This window comes from Hirundo rustica, chromosome 10, assembly GCF_015227805.2.
Source record: "Hirundo rustica isolate bHirRus1 chromosome 10, bHirRus1.pri.v3, whole genome shotgun sequence".
Taxonomy (NCBI): Eukaryota; Metazoa; Chordata; class Aves; order Passeriformes; family Hirundinidae; genus Hirundo; species Hirundo rustica.
The window spans coordinates 15,026,092-15,039,968 of record NC_053459.1 but is presented as its reverse complement, the minus strand read 5'-3'; the positions used below and the strand labels follow the sequence as shown (position 1 = coordinate 15,039,968).

The 13,877-nt window shown below is 49.2% G+C and overlaps 1 protein-coding gene across 1 annotated transcript in view; it reads right to left on the bottom strand.

The window, feature by feature from the left end:
• P3H2 (prolyl 3-hydroxylase 2) overlaps window positions 1-13,877 on the bottom strand; it is a 98,703-nt gene that overhangs the window by 72,250 nt on the left and 12,576 nt on the right. Inside the window, exon 2 of the mRNA XM_040074630.2 lies at window positions 2,070-2,278. The gene's annotated coding sequence lies outside the window, so the exon portion shown is untranslated. The remainder of the gene's footprint in view (window positions 1-2,069; window positions 2,279-13,877) is intronic.

Sequence of the window (13,877 nt, the reverse complement as noted above, 5' to 3'; positions counted from 1 at the left end):
GATTAGCAGCCGGTTGGGTGGAGGTGCAGGCCTAAAAAGCATCTCAGAAGGTCCTTGGCCACAGCTGGATGCTGCTCTGAAGTGCCTCATGCCAGTAGGGAAAATGCTGTTCTCAATGACTCCAAGCTTTTAACCATCACGTGCTTGGATATGCAGGGCTGGATGGGTTTTGAGGGAGGATTCACTGGGGAATGTAGGGAGTGTGTTCCTCGCTGGCTCCCAGCTGGAATCTAGGGCAGTATTGCTGTGAGTCTCCACCATCCTTTTTTCCATCCTGTGCTTCAGGGCCTCAGTTTGGTTGGCATCTGCAAAGGCAAATTTGAGCCTTTATTTATAGGTGGTGCCCCTGCTGCACTACCAAGAGCAACACTTAGAGTACAAACTGCTGCAAAGAGGAGAAGGCAAAGTTCAGTTTTGCTGGGGCATTATCCACTGGAACAGCCAGCAGAAATCCTTTTCTGCTGGAAGGGAAAGTGCTGTGTGAGGACAAGAAGAGGGTTCTACTCCACTTTGGGCTCAGAACTCTTCTTGCCACTTCAGTCATGACAGAGCTTGAACTCTCCTCCCTATTGCAGTCCCTGAAGGGGCCAGAGCCTCCTTCTGACCAGGATAGCTTCCAGATGGAGCTCCAGGCAGGCTTTTGAAGCTCAAAACTCAAACTGAGGTAAGACACCTGACAAGACACTTCTGAGGGAACAGGGCTCTTACTTCCCTGCTGTGGTCGGTCTCCATGGGATTCCAAAATTCTCCTTTGCCACTATAGAAGAAGCAGGCAAGGCAAGAAGAGCCCACCCTGAGGGCTCGAGGATGCTCTCAGCCCTTTGAATTGAGATGACAGAGCTGTTCAGAGGGCAAAAGGTCAGCACAGCCTTCAAAATTTTCTGAATGCCAGTGTGGAAAATGCCCTCAAATGCCTGAGCCCTGTAGCAGAGTGGGTAAAGAGGCAGTTCCTTACATCAGAGGGGGTTCTTCAATGCTCCACACAACCAGGCAGGGCTGCAAGAGTGACAGAGCCCAAAGAGAAAAGAAATAAGGGATTGATGGGGTACGTGATCAAACCTACACCCCTTTGGAAGTCTTAATGGGTAGTCAGTCTGTTGTTTCACTGACAGCAGCATATCTTGGGACAAATTATGCTGACACATTATAAGATTTTCTAACACATCTTGTGCTAATTTTCCAAATTCTGGGAAACAGGGAGCGTATGGGGGATTTTGTACCCAGTTAATTTTATGGAGTGCATTGAGCAAGGGTGGATTTATTTTCTGAGCTAGACATGGTTTCAAACATGGCTTTGTGTTTCTTCATTGAGGAGGCAGGGTACCGTTTTATTGCCTTGTGTAAATTGCTTGTTGTTTTATTGAAGCATAAAAACACTTGGCAAGGCTACAGCATCCCATTATCTTTCAATTGGGTGGGCAATAATTCTTTAAACAAACACAAAGCCTTATTAAACCCTCAAATGCCTAGAAATCAAAACAACATAAGAACAGGGACACCCAATATGCTGCGGGTAACGAAGAAATGAATGCGCTTTTTAACTACTGAACACAATTAGATCTGGAAAACCACCTTGAAAGCTGAAATAAAAGCATGTCTGATGTTAGCCCTGCTTGAAGTGTTTCCTTGTGTTTCTTTCTGCTTCTGTGTCTGTCTCTAAGCTTGCTACACTGCTGGTTGTAAGCATTGACCAAATCCCAAGGAACTGCTGATATTCCCCTTCCAGGTGAGTTTGCAGATACTAATCTAGCAGGGAGAGGTGGCAAAGGGGACGCTGGCAGACATCCTTGTATTTCCTCAGCTGCTGGAGAAGGATATGTTCCAGTACTGGACTCTGCCCCAGGGCTGTTGTGGTATCTCTTTTTGAGCACACACAGGATGGAGATCAAGCCATCAGCTCAGCCCCTTCTGCAGCAGTCCTGCTTCTGTGAGACCTGACCTCATCTCAGAAAAACCTCAGCACATTCAGCACATTCAGGAATTTGTGAGTCATCCCTGGGAATTTTTTCTCCCTCTGCACTAACATCTGAACAGAATTGCTCACGTTGCACTGGCCAGAGCTTCCCTACCTGGTAGGGCTTCAGGGGATTTTCCCCAACTTCATGAAAGCACCTTGCAATCAGGATCCTCCATATCAGTGGCACATGGAGTAGCTGTGCCCACAGCTTTTCTCTTCAACTCCTCCCTCACCAAAGAGCAGCGTCCTGGTGGAGATGCAAGGGACAGTCCCTGGGCCAGGGGGATGGCCCATGGACAACACAGCAGCCGGAGAGAGACCCTGAGGAGAGAAGACAGCAAAACCCATCTGTCATGACAGTGCTGAGGGTTAATACTGACACCAGGGTCAGTACCACGTAGGAGCAACCAAGGGCACCTTCCAGGGCTGTGGCTTTTGTGACCCACCCTCAACCCCCAGCTGCTTTAAAACTGTCATTCCTTTTGGCTCTTATCCTCAGCATGGCACATTTCCAGCCAGGGGTCACCTGGGAGCAAAGAAACCGGCCTTGAGCATTGCTCCCCAGACATGAGGGATCAGCAAGACCTATTAGGAGCACTGTGCTCCAGTGGAAGTGATGGTCAGGTTGACAGGAACACCAAAAGTCTGTGACCTTCTTCCTCCCTCAGCAGTCACGGCAGGTCTCTGCAGGACATTAAATGTGGCACTGCAGAGGTCCCAGAGGACCCTGCCCTGGAGAAGGACACATGTAAAAACATTATTCAGCTCTGGGACAAACAGGACAGAAGGAAATAACAAGCAAGTAGAGAACCCAAAGTAAAACAACTCTGTCCTTTTCACACTGGGGAGGTACCAACTTCCCATCAGCTGCTGCTAGCTTTTCCCTAATTGATGCTATATCCATTCCACATAGACTTTCCACGAGGGGAAACAGTGCCTGCTAAAGGAGCCCAAGGAAGGTGTTTGGTTTTCCAGGGGAGCTGGAGCTAGCATGTTTATGTTAAGAACAACCCTTCAATATCCGAAGCCATTCCCATCTGCAGGGAGGGCCTGCTCAGTCAGATGTCTTCTCCAAATGTAGCATTTAGGAAAAAGGAGGCTAATTCCTGCTCTCCAATGGGAGGATGGTGTGGAAGGAGTTCGGACAGCTGGAGGAAATGGCAGTAAAGGCATGGGGAATTCTCATAAATCATCTGTGACCATTTGGATGCTTCATTTTATGCTTATGCCAACATGCTCACTCTGGGCCAAACACCACTGATTTTGTTGGAGTTTCCCCAATGAGGCTTGGCTGGGATAAAATGGGACCTTTTTTCTTTAACTGTGTGTCCACTTTTTCGTCACAAAACATCACAGGAACTCATTCTTTCCCATGCTACACCCCCAGCTTCGCAAGCACACAAACATTCCTGTGTGAATAGAATGAGCTTCTGTGCTCAAAAAAGCAGTACTTGAGGTTTTCATGTGTCCAGCCCAAAAGCTATGTCAAGGCTGGGTTTCTTGTGCCTTAGACAATGAGCAGGGTCGACACAGAAGTGGACAGATTTAGCCCCAAATACAGGAGGAACCAGCTGCCTGCTGATGCCAGGAGCATCATCTCTGCAGTGGTCATGGAGATTTCTTCTGCACTTAGCACAGAAAACCTGAAGTCTGAGACACTTCAGTGACATTCAGCAATGTGACACCCAGACAACAAATTCTTGCATTTGTGAACTGCCTCTCAGCATGTCAAGGAGAAAGTGCCAGGCAGGCACCCATGAATACAGCCCAGCCTCTTCTCCCCCCAGGCCTCCAACCATCCTGGCTGTCTTTTTATCTTAGCTGTATTTTCTCTCCTTTATCCAAACATCTAGGAGAGAATAGACCAAGATATCCCTGCCTTAGACATGTTTTGAGCTCTATTTTTGTCATGTATCAGTGCTACCCACTTATTTCAAAAAGGTTCTGCTCTTTCTCAGCACAGGTCAGCAAAACACAGAGCTAAGATCAGCCCCCTGGGGCTACTACTTCCCTCTGTAGGGCTGAGATAACTAACACTGCCCTGCACCAAAATGATCTCTCACAGGGACACGTGTACATGAGAAAATCAGACGGAAGTGTCTCCACACATGGAATATTTCAGGTTAAATGAAATATTTCAGGTGGCTGTCAGGTTAAACTCTGCTACCGCAGGGCAAGAAACAGGCAACTTTGTTAGTTTACACCAGTTATGGAGCTGGTCCAAGCATTAGATGCAACGTTAATTAGGCACCTCATCATGAAGCCAGGAAACAACACAACTTATTATATACACAGGATTTTTTTACGATATTTATCTGTTATGACAGCACTCAGGGTTTGCACGAAGTGCTGTAAAAATCCAGAATAAAAAAAACCTCAATCCCCGTCTCTCAGGATCTCACAATATAAAAACAGAAAGCAGGTAGACATAGAGAAAAATTAATAAAATAGAAACTTATGATGCCTAAGTTCATGACAAAAAAACAAACCTAGGGAAGCTCCCCCTTCCCTCATCCCATCCAGTCCCCAGTTATGGAGAAGGATCCCAGTCTCCTGCCGCCTTCGCTGCCCTCAGCCCCAGCCTGGCACCTTGCAGATGGGACAAGAAATGAACCCCTTACTGTGAGTTACGGGATTAAGTGGGTTTGACATTCATCCAGTAATCCAGGAAGATGAAAAGACATCAGTGCTAAGCCTGGCCAAGTTTCTTAAAGAGACACAGGAGCCCAGAGATCCACAGGACTGATGCAAGCCCAGGCAAGGTTGAAGAGCCAGGGACACTGAAGGGAAACCACCAATAGATGGCTTTATCAGGTCATGCAAGGACGTTCTCTGTTCCTAAACTGGCTAAGGAAAATGAAGGATGATGTGAAACCCTCTGAAATCAGAGAGTATCAGAACTGAGGGTGCTTTATTTTGCTTCCTGCTCTTCCTGTGAGCTGAGTGCTCTACAGAAGATCTCCAGGGCATATTGTACATTATTTACTCTTCCTTCCTCCTTCCCCCTCAGCCTTGTGGTTTGCTCACACCACAGAGTAGATGTTCATGTCATATGAAACAATTTCATCCTTTGTTTTCTCTTCTTCAGCTTGTAGCTTCAGTGCAAGTTTAAATTCAGTTTAAATGCTGCTCTGAGGACATAACTTCATTTTCAGCTTTTCTCTGACTGTTTTATGCTGTCTCTAAATGCTGCTCCAACATTCATTAATTTCTCTGTGCAAGAAATAAATACAATTAGTTCCATGTTAGCTGCATAAAATTAATCCACACAAAATGAAATATAGCAACAATTTTTGGTGTGTCTTCTGATTGATGGTGGCATCAATGTGCTGATTTTTCAGAGTTTGGCATATTTTTTCTACCTAGAACACAATTTAATATTAACATCAGCCGTATCAGTGAGCATCTACAAGCCCCATCACACTGAGAAAGTGCTACAAAATTTTTTTCTGACACCTGTAACTTGTCCAGTTTAGGCAAAGCAGAAAACCTCCTACTCAAAGTGGGCACTCCCTGCCAAACCTCCAGCCTTGGGCAGCACTTTGTTTTTGCAACAAACCAGAGGTAAGAATGCACAAAAGTACATATCTGTCCCAAATCTTGGCCACAGAGAATAGGACAATTATAGCTGAAACATTCCAAAACCACGGAAATGCCTGAGATGGACAGACCACATGGAAACCTTTAGCTCAGAGTACTTAAGAGAGTCACAGAAGAAGATCTGGGAGGTGATGCCCAGAAGTGCAGGTGGGTCCCCAGCCCATGCTTGGTGCCTACAGGGACAACACTGCAGCAGTCACCAGGGCTGACCCTGCTGATAGACAGGATCTTGCATTATGGCCAAGCTCTGGCATCTCTCCCAAGCCAGATGTCCCTTGCTGCCGGCCCTCACTGGGACAGAGCCTTGAGGAGCATGGCTAAGCCTCATTAAAAGCAGCATGAGTAGGAGATGGCCATGGAGGCCATGTGCAGCCTCTGCATTCTCCTCCTCTGAGGCTGAACAGAAGCCCAGATGGATTATTTTCAATCTCAACAACTATTTACTGGTCAGGGAGGGACTCTGCAGGATTGTGGCACAAGCTTTGTTGTCACAGCATCCAGTCCCTGCTCCAATGAATAATTAGAGAGTAACTGCTGGAGAGAGGGAGAAAAACATGCAGAGTGGCAGAAGGTGGTGTGCAGCCCACTGAGCTGGGGCCAAGCTCCTGGCAGGGGTTGTGTGAGGGTGGCCCTGTGCCCAGACAGTGCTCAACAGGAGATGCACAAACAACTGTGTTGCACCGAGGCCTTGGCATGGATGTAGAGGGACTGTAGGGCTGGCCATGCAGTTTTCCCCTGAACTGTAAAACCACTTCTGGCCACTCTTGCCCATTTGAAATAGCAAGTGTTTGAGTGCTGGGCAAATTCCAGGTCGGATAGCTTAATTATGCCTGGTTAAATAGTCATGGTGGGTTTTAATTAAGCTCATAATTCTATTTGATTGCCTGCTCTAGGCATTTGTGCAACATCACCAGACACTAATGGACAAGTGCGAGACGGAGTGTAGGGAGCTCTGAGCTCCCTATGGCCACAGTGTAATTGTCATTGTTACGACACCTTTCACAGCTAGGTAAACTCTCACTAAATCTCCTGCACAGCAAAGGTTTGCTGTTCTGACTGCAAGCAGGTGCATCTGCCAGGATGGTTGCCCTTCTCCAATCTGAAGGATGATGGCTCCAGAACAAGCTGTTAGGAATCCTGCTTGTACTATCCTTGCTCTGGCTTTCCTAGAAGTAGAGAGAAAAGACAGCAAAAATTGAAGTAGTGGGCAGGTACATGTTTGACTCTCAGGTCCTTTGGTGGCACTTGAGTCCAGCAAGACAGAGGTTCAGCAGTTTCCTGCACAGTCTGTGTCCTCCCTGCCCAGAGTCAGTGCTGGGCTGGGTGGGCTGATCTCCTGAGTCACTGGTTGGTTTTACTGCTGAGACTGCCTGGAACAGCCACACTGGGCATTCCTTGGGCAAGGGGAGCTGCTGCATGCCACCAGACTGAAGGCATCACACTCACTTTGCAGAGCAAGCACGACTCCTTCCTGATGGTCTTGGTTCCCATGGAGATCCTAAGAACATCAACACAACAAGAGCTTGAGATAACCCTTCCTCCTCCCCATTCTGGGCAGTTTACAAACAATACAAGTAATGCCCAGCCATTGTGGGGTTCACGGCCCTGCTTTCTAGAAAAAGCCTGTTTGTTGCATGGTACATTTGGGGTTGTGGAAAAATTTATGAAGTGTACTCGTACTCGACAGCTTTTTCCTCCTGGAGTTGTTTTTCTTCCAAGAATCTGCATTCAGTTACAGCCTGGAATATGTGATCTCACAGTGTTTGTATTTATACCTCTCACAAAACCATTTTTACAGCACCAGTATCTATAGGTTACTGTGAGGCACCGAGTGAAGTCATTGCAAGGTCACCTTAGGGTCACCTGCCTCCTACGTGCAGCACATCAGTTTGGCTGCAGGACAGCTACAGCTGAAGCTACTTTCTGTAGCTGTGGACTGAGGAAATACAAGCAGGGGATATTAAACTGATGAAATTGCACAATGTGAAGGGAAAATACACTATAGGGAAAACACTCTCCTGGCTGGGGTCAGTCTTGAGCATTTGATAATAGAAGGGGGCTTTTACATCACCTGTTCCCACATTAGAAGAACGTGCAGTTCCCTGAGCAACAAGCTCAGAGGGCTGTGGCTTTCACGATTTCTTTAAACTGCCTCTGATGCTTCATGATTTAGAATTTCCATAGTGAGATACTTTTGTATCTAGTCCAAGATTCCTCAGCTCTACCGGGAATATTCTCCCCACTACACGGGCGACACTCTTGTTACCGATTGGTGTTACAGGAGGCTGTGAATTGTCATTACACCCTGCTCTTGCAGATTTGGCTCTTGCACGGAGGGCTCTTTTTGCCTCTGCTGAGCCCCTTTTCAGAGAGAAAAAAAGTAACCTCCTTACTGCAGGAAGGGAAAACATGGTGTAATAGAACAGAAGAGGTGCAGCAAAGGTTTGAATCTCAGTTTTTGACTCCAACCTTGCAGCCTTCCCTGAGTAGTTGAGAAGGAGGAGACACAGCCTTTGTGACCTGAGTGCACGGAACATCCATGATGTGGGAAAAAAATCAGCCCATGGGACTCCTGGAAATCTGCATCTCAAAGGTCCTCCCGAAATGAGCTCTGCTGCACACACAGAGCTGTGTGAGTCTGTGGAGTGGGATTTGGACTTGTTGTGCCATAGAAATGGGATAAACACAGGCCTTTTCGGTAATTTGGCTCATTTGTCAGATAAGATCTTTGCTCAGTACAGAAATACCAGGCTGCATATTCCCACAACGAACTGGTACGAAACACCCTCATTTTCAAACTGATCACTCCACTAAGATGATTCCCAGTGCTCCAAATGCCCAGAGCTTTTAAGGAAAAAAATGTTTTCTTTTTCCCTTATTCAGGACTTTGTTGCTGTTGTTGGGTTTGGTCTGTTTTTATGAGAGACATAAGTGATAACACAGCCATTTCCAGAGCTCACTGCTGGTGATTGTTTTATCTGTGAAAAACCTAAGCCTTCCTTTACTCATTAAGGCAATCAAATTTATTCTGCCAAATAGCTCAGAGGCATTCCAGCACCCACTGGAAATGTTGGTAGCTTTCCCACTGACTTCAGTGGGCACAAAATATTCCCAAGACTGGAAATCCCAAATTACCTACATCTGTTCTGCACATTTCTGAAGCCTTCCAGCTTCTAACAAGACCATTGTGTTTGAAGATAAAGTACAGTTATACGAAACATTAGTGAGAGTGTGTGTCTCAGTCTAAGTCCTGGTCTACTCCAGCTGATTGGAAAATTGCCATAAATAAATCAAGGTTTGGCCTCACGAGTGTGCTGAAAATCAAGGCCAGCTTCAGCATGCTGCATGTGCTTGGGCTTCATGGGAGGGTATTATTCAATGTTATGGCTTGTATGGCTGCCCTGGGAGTTTGGATGTTTGTCCACAGCCCCTTGTCCTCGTCTGCTTGGCTAGGATGGGTGCAGGGGGGAGAAGGAGGATACAGTGCCCTGGAAACTGGAACAGTGAGAGTGTCTTCCCTTCTCTCCTTGGTACAGGAGGCAGGGCAAGAAGGAGAGTATTGGAGTGTTACAGAGAAAGTACAGGACTCTATAGGCTGTATTTTGGGAGATGAAGGGTAGCAAGCAAGCAAACAAAGGGTGCGTATTGCAGAAGAAATTTGGGATGTAGTGAGATTGTGGGGGCCATGTGAGGAGAATGAACCACTGGAAAGAAGTTATGGCCAGCCTAGTCTTTCCTAATGCAGCTCCTTGTCTCATTCTGCTGCCCTCCTCCCAGCTCTTCCTTTGGTGCTGGAATGCAGGGACGATAGCTGAAAATTGAAGAAAGAGCAGAGGAGGGACAAAGATGGCCAGGAGGAAGGTTTGAGGGTCATGCTGGATGCAGGCAAGCCCAAGGAGACAGAAAACCTGCAGGAGATGACCACGAAGGGGTCCTCCCTGCTCCTAGGAGCAGGGATGCTTGCCCAGCCTCTAATCCTGTGAGAGTTCATGCTCTAAAATATAAGATTGAAAAATATTAGCCCATGGTGGAAGGTCCCTTTGTTTCCCTTCCCATGCACTGCCCTGTCCCTCCAGGGGCTGATAACCTGTCCAGGTGACATGCTGCTCCCCCTCACATCCCCCTGCTCTCTGGTATCCCGTCCACTCCCACCAAAACACAGCAGAACCTCAGCCCTCGATTCATCACCTCTTGGAGGAGTAAGATGAGTCCTTGACACCTGAAAAGCATCTCCCTTTAATAGGGAAAGATAAAAGGAAATTTAATTTGGCAGAAATATAACCATTAAGTTCACATAGTCCTTGCTAGGAGAGTTGAGATGTGCAAGGCAAAGAAAAGAGCAGCGATAGCACAGGGGAGACACAGAGCAGCTCTGCCATCTCGTTCTGATGCCTGAAGTTATGGCTGTCAGCCTCTTGAAAGGGTCACTCAGTATTTTAGGGACAAAGTCACCTGGCTGTACTGGGAAGGCAGAAAATCCAGCTTTGGGACAAAGTCACACATTTTAGTGACAAGCGCGGGCTCGAGGGTGTTAGCAGGGCACAATGTCTTCCTTTTGATCCACCCCTCGGCCCTTCATGCCCTGCGAGCCGAGCGAGCCGAGCGAGCGAGCGGCCACCCCTGCATTCAAGCGGGGAAGAAAGGGGCAATGGTAGGAAGATCAGAACCAGGCGGCTCCTGGGGGAATTCCTGCCTCCATCCTGAGCGAACTCCTTCCTCCATCCTCCGCACGGTGCCTCGGCCGAGCCCGGGTAACAGACACCGGCATCCAGCAGCACAAATGAGCAGCTCAGCCCGGGCTGGGTGTGATACGGTGCCGTTTCGGGGCGCTGGGCTCCTTGTAGCCGAAGGTGTGGTGCCCTGCGGGGCAGGATTTGGGGCGGAATCCCGGGATCCCGGGATCGCCTCCGCTCCCTCCGCCCGCAGCGCGGCCGGGCCCGCAGCGCCCCCTGCCGGCCGCTCCCCGCCACCACCGCCGGGGGTCGCCGCGGCGCCGGGAGCCTCAGGAGCGGGAATGAGCCCTCAGGAACGGGAATGAGCCCTCAGGAGCGGGAATGAGCCCTCAGGAACGGGGACGAGCCCTCAGGAGCGGGAATGAGTCCTCAGGAGCGGGAATGAGCCCTCAGGAACGGGGATGAGCCTCAGGAGCGGGGATGAGCCCTCAGGAACGGGGATGAGCCTCAGGAGCGGAAATGAGCCCTCAGGAGCGGGGATGAGCCTCAGGAGCGGGGATGAGCCCTCAGGAACGGGGACGAGCCTCAGGAGCGGGGATAAGCCCTCAGGAACGGGGATGAGCCCTCAGGAACGGGGATGAGCCTCAGGAGCGGGGATGAGCCCTCAGGAACGGGGACGAGCCTCAGGAGCGGGGATGAGCCCTCAGGAACGGGGATGAGCCCTCAGGAACGGGGATGAGCCCTCAGGAACGGGGATGAGCCCTCAGGAATGGGGATGAGTCCTCAGGAGCGGGGATGAGCCCTCAGGAACGGGGATGAGCCCTCAGGAGCGGGGATGAGCCCTCAGGAGCGGGAATGAGCCCTCAGGAGCGGGAATGAGCCCTCAGGAGCGGGAATGAGCCCTCAGGAGCGGGGATGAGCCCTCAGGAGGGAGAATGAGCCCTCGGGAGCGGGGATGAGCAGCTCCGCATCCCGCCGCGGCCAGAAACAGCGGTCCCCTTCGCTTTGCCGCGTTTCCCAGCTCTCTGCAGCAGCTGTGCGTGTCCCATCGCACGCTTCTTCCCCACTGCCCGCTCCTAGCTCTGAAACGCTCGAGGCACGCTCTGCTCCAGACGGGGCAGCCGGGCTTTCCCATGTGGGAATGCGTAAGTGGATTGATGCTACTCATGCACTTTTTGCCAGCTTACTCAGGATGGAGAGCTTGCAGACCTGCAGGTGAAGCCAGTCCAACACCAGACTTGGTCCAGGGACCTGAAATCCCAGGCATTGGTCTCTGCATCAGACAAATGAGCTGATGAAAGAACCATGCTTGCCTGCTAGAAAAAAATGAATGGGATCACAATGGCTTATTTCACACAGACTGGTCATGTCAGTCCTGGCAAGGTCACATACACAAGAGGTTGCAAAAACTCTTCTGGCAGTCTTAGTGAGAGCAGCCTGCTTTAAGTTCTCAGATGAAGTGTACTCTGTTTGCCTGTGTGAAAGGCAGTAATATAACCATCACACTTCAGATACCTACAGCATCTTATAGGGATTGACTAGTTAACCCCCATAACCACTCTAAGCAACTTTTGCTGAGGCATCATTACCCCCCATTTTATATATCACAAGTAGTAGAATTTCTCCAAGCCCAAAATTCAGAGCCAGCAGTTCCCAGACTCGAGGCCAGTCTAGGTCAATCTAGCTGCCCCTCCAGACAGAGGGATGAACAAGGCCTATGCATGTAGCCACAATAGACAGGGTACAAAATACTCATCTGGCTGACAGGAGGGACTGTGCTCATGATTTCTTAGGTTAAAGGAACAACACACATCCCATTAGCAGCCCACACATCCCCATGAGCAGCCCAGGCTGAACACTTTGCCTCAAACAGAGCTGGAAACCTGATGGTTTCCACTGACCACCTCCAGCTCATTTTGTTTTCATGTATCAAGAAAAATTGTCAAGTTAAAAGCCTTGTACGCCACTATTCCTGTTTATTTTATAATCTTGTACAACAGCCTCCTGAAATCCTACTTGACAGTGAGTCAGCCCTGGGCAGAGGATCCTTTTTCTTCCTGGATAGTAAACCCAGAGTCTGCTCCAATATCTCAACATTCCCACTTGTGTAGAGTTTGCCAAGCTCTGCCCACAGACATATCAGGGCAGGTCTTTCACAAAACACAGCCAACAGGACATGAATTGCCTGTGTAAACCCCATGCTAGGTTTTGTAGGATTTATGTTAGTAATTAGTAATGAGTTATGAAAGACCAGAAGGCCCCTCCTCAGTCATGACTGCCCCTGAGGTGTCAGTTTTATCTGGAGATGTTTTTAGTGTTTAAGGCGTTCTCAGCCCTCATATCCTCTCTTTGTAGATGCTAATCTGACTGTCAAGCACCTGGATTGATGCAGAAACCCTGTGACTATGGTTTCAAAGGTATGCAAGAGCCTCCATCACAACTGCTGCAGTGACCAAAGAAGCAGTAAGAGGTACTGGCCACTGCCCTGCACGAAGCTGGGACAGGCTGCTGCAGTCCCCTGAGGAACACTGAGTGAAGAGGGACACTGGGATGATGAAATGTTGTTACAGGCTCTGCTTCAACTGTTGCTGGACTTCACACTGAGGCCAAATACACCTTTCTGCCTTGTCCAGGGACAGCTGCCTGTGACACAGGGTAACATGGTCAGGTGGGTAGAGGAGCCTTGCACACTACTTGGACCATCTTCCCAGGACTTGCTGCCTGTGGCTTTGTGATCCTGTTCTCCAGAGATTGTTCTCACCCAGCAGAGAGCAGAGCAACTGCTGGACAGTTTGCAAATGTGGTTGTCAGCAAATGGGTCACATCACATCAGGAGCCAATGTCCTAGCAGGGATGGGAGATAAAGATTCCACTCTACACCCTTCCTCTCCTCATAGCTAGACAATGAATTTCTCATCATTGTCCTGGAGAAATCCTCTCAGGGGAAGATCCAGAGGAGGATAAGAGGGATCTTCTGGACTGGTTCAAAGGGTTTGGAAGCAAAGCATGAGAACACACCGCGTGGAGAGGCAGACAGTAAGGCAGCCGGGAGGAGCAGCACCCCGGTGTCGCAACCAAGGGCAGGAACCCGATGGAAAGGGACAGACAGCAACAGACTGTGCAAGCCCAGCATGAGCAATGTAGTCTGGTTGGAAATCCACGCCCCGGGGAGGGGCTCAGTGCAGGCACAGCCTGGGTGAGCACCTGCAGATGGAGCTGCAAGAGCAGGTCCTGAGGAGCAGCAGCATCCCCTGCCTGCAAAGCCCCGTGCGTGGTGTGTGAGGCAGGCAGCTAGGCAGGGCTGGAGAGGGACACAGAGACTCTCACTTGGCCACAGACTTTGTCTCACGAAGCTGGAGGCTCCCAAGGCTGGGAAATAGTGTTTGGAGGAATCTATGGTGCTCTGCAACTGGTTTCCTAACTAGGGTGAGAATGAGGGAGATGGGGATTGGACAAAAATGCCCTGCCAACAGCAGAACTACCCAAACCTTGTCAGGGTATTTGCTGGGGAAATAAGCTGAAAATGGTGTTCAGCACAGTTTAAGACAGGGAGTGGGACTACCATACCATGAACCTGTAGAGCCAGCCTTCACCTTGCCAGGCTTTTCAATTAGCATAAATATTCAATGTTCACTGACCCAGAAAGA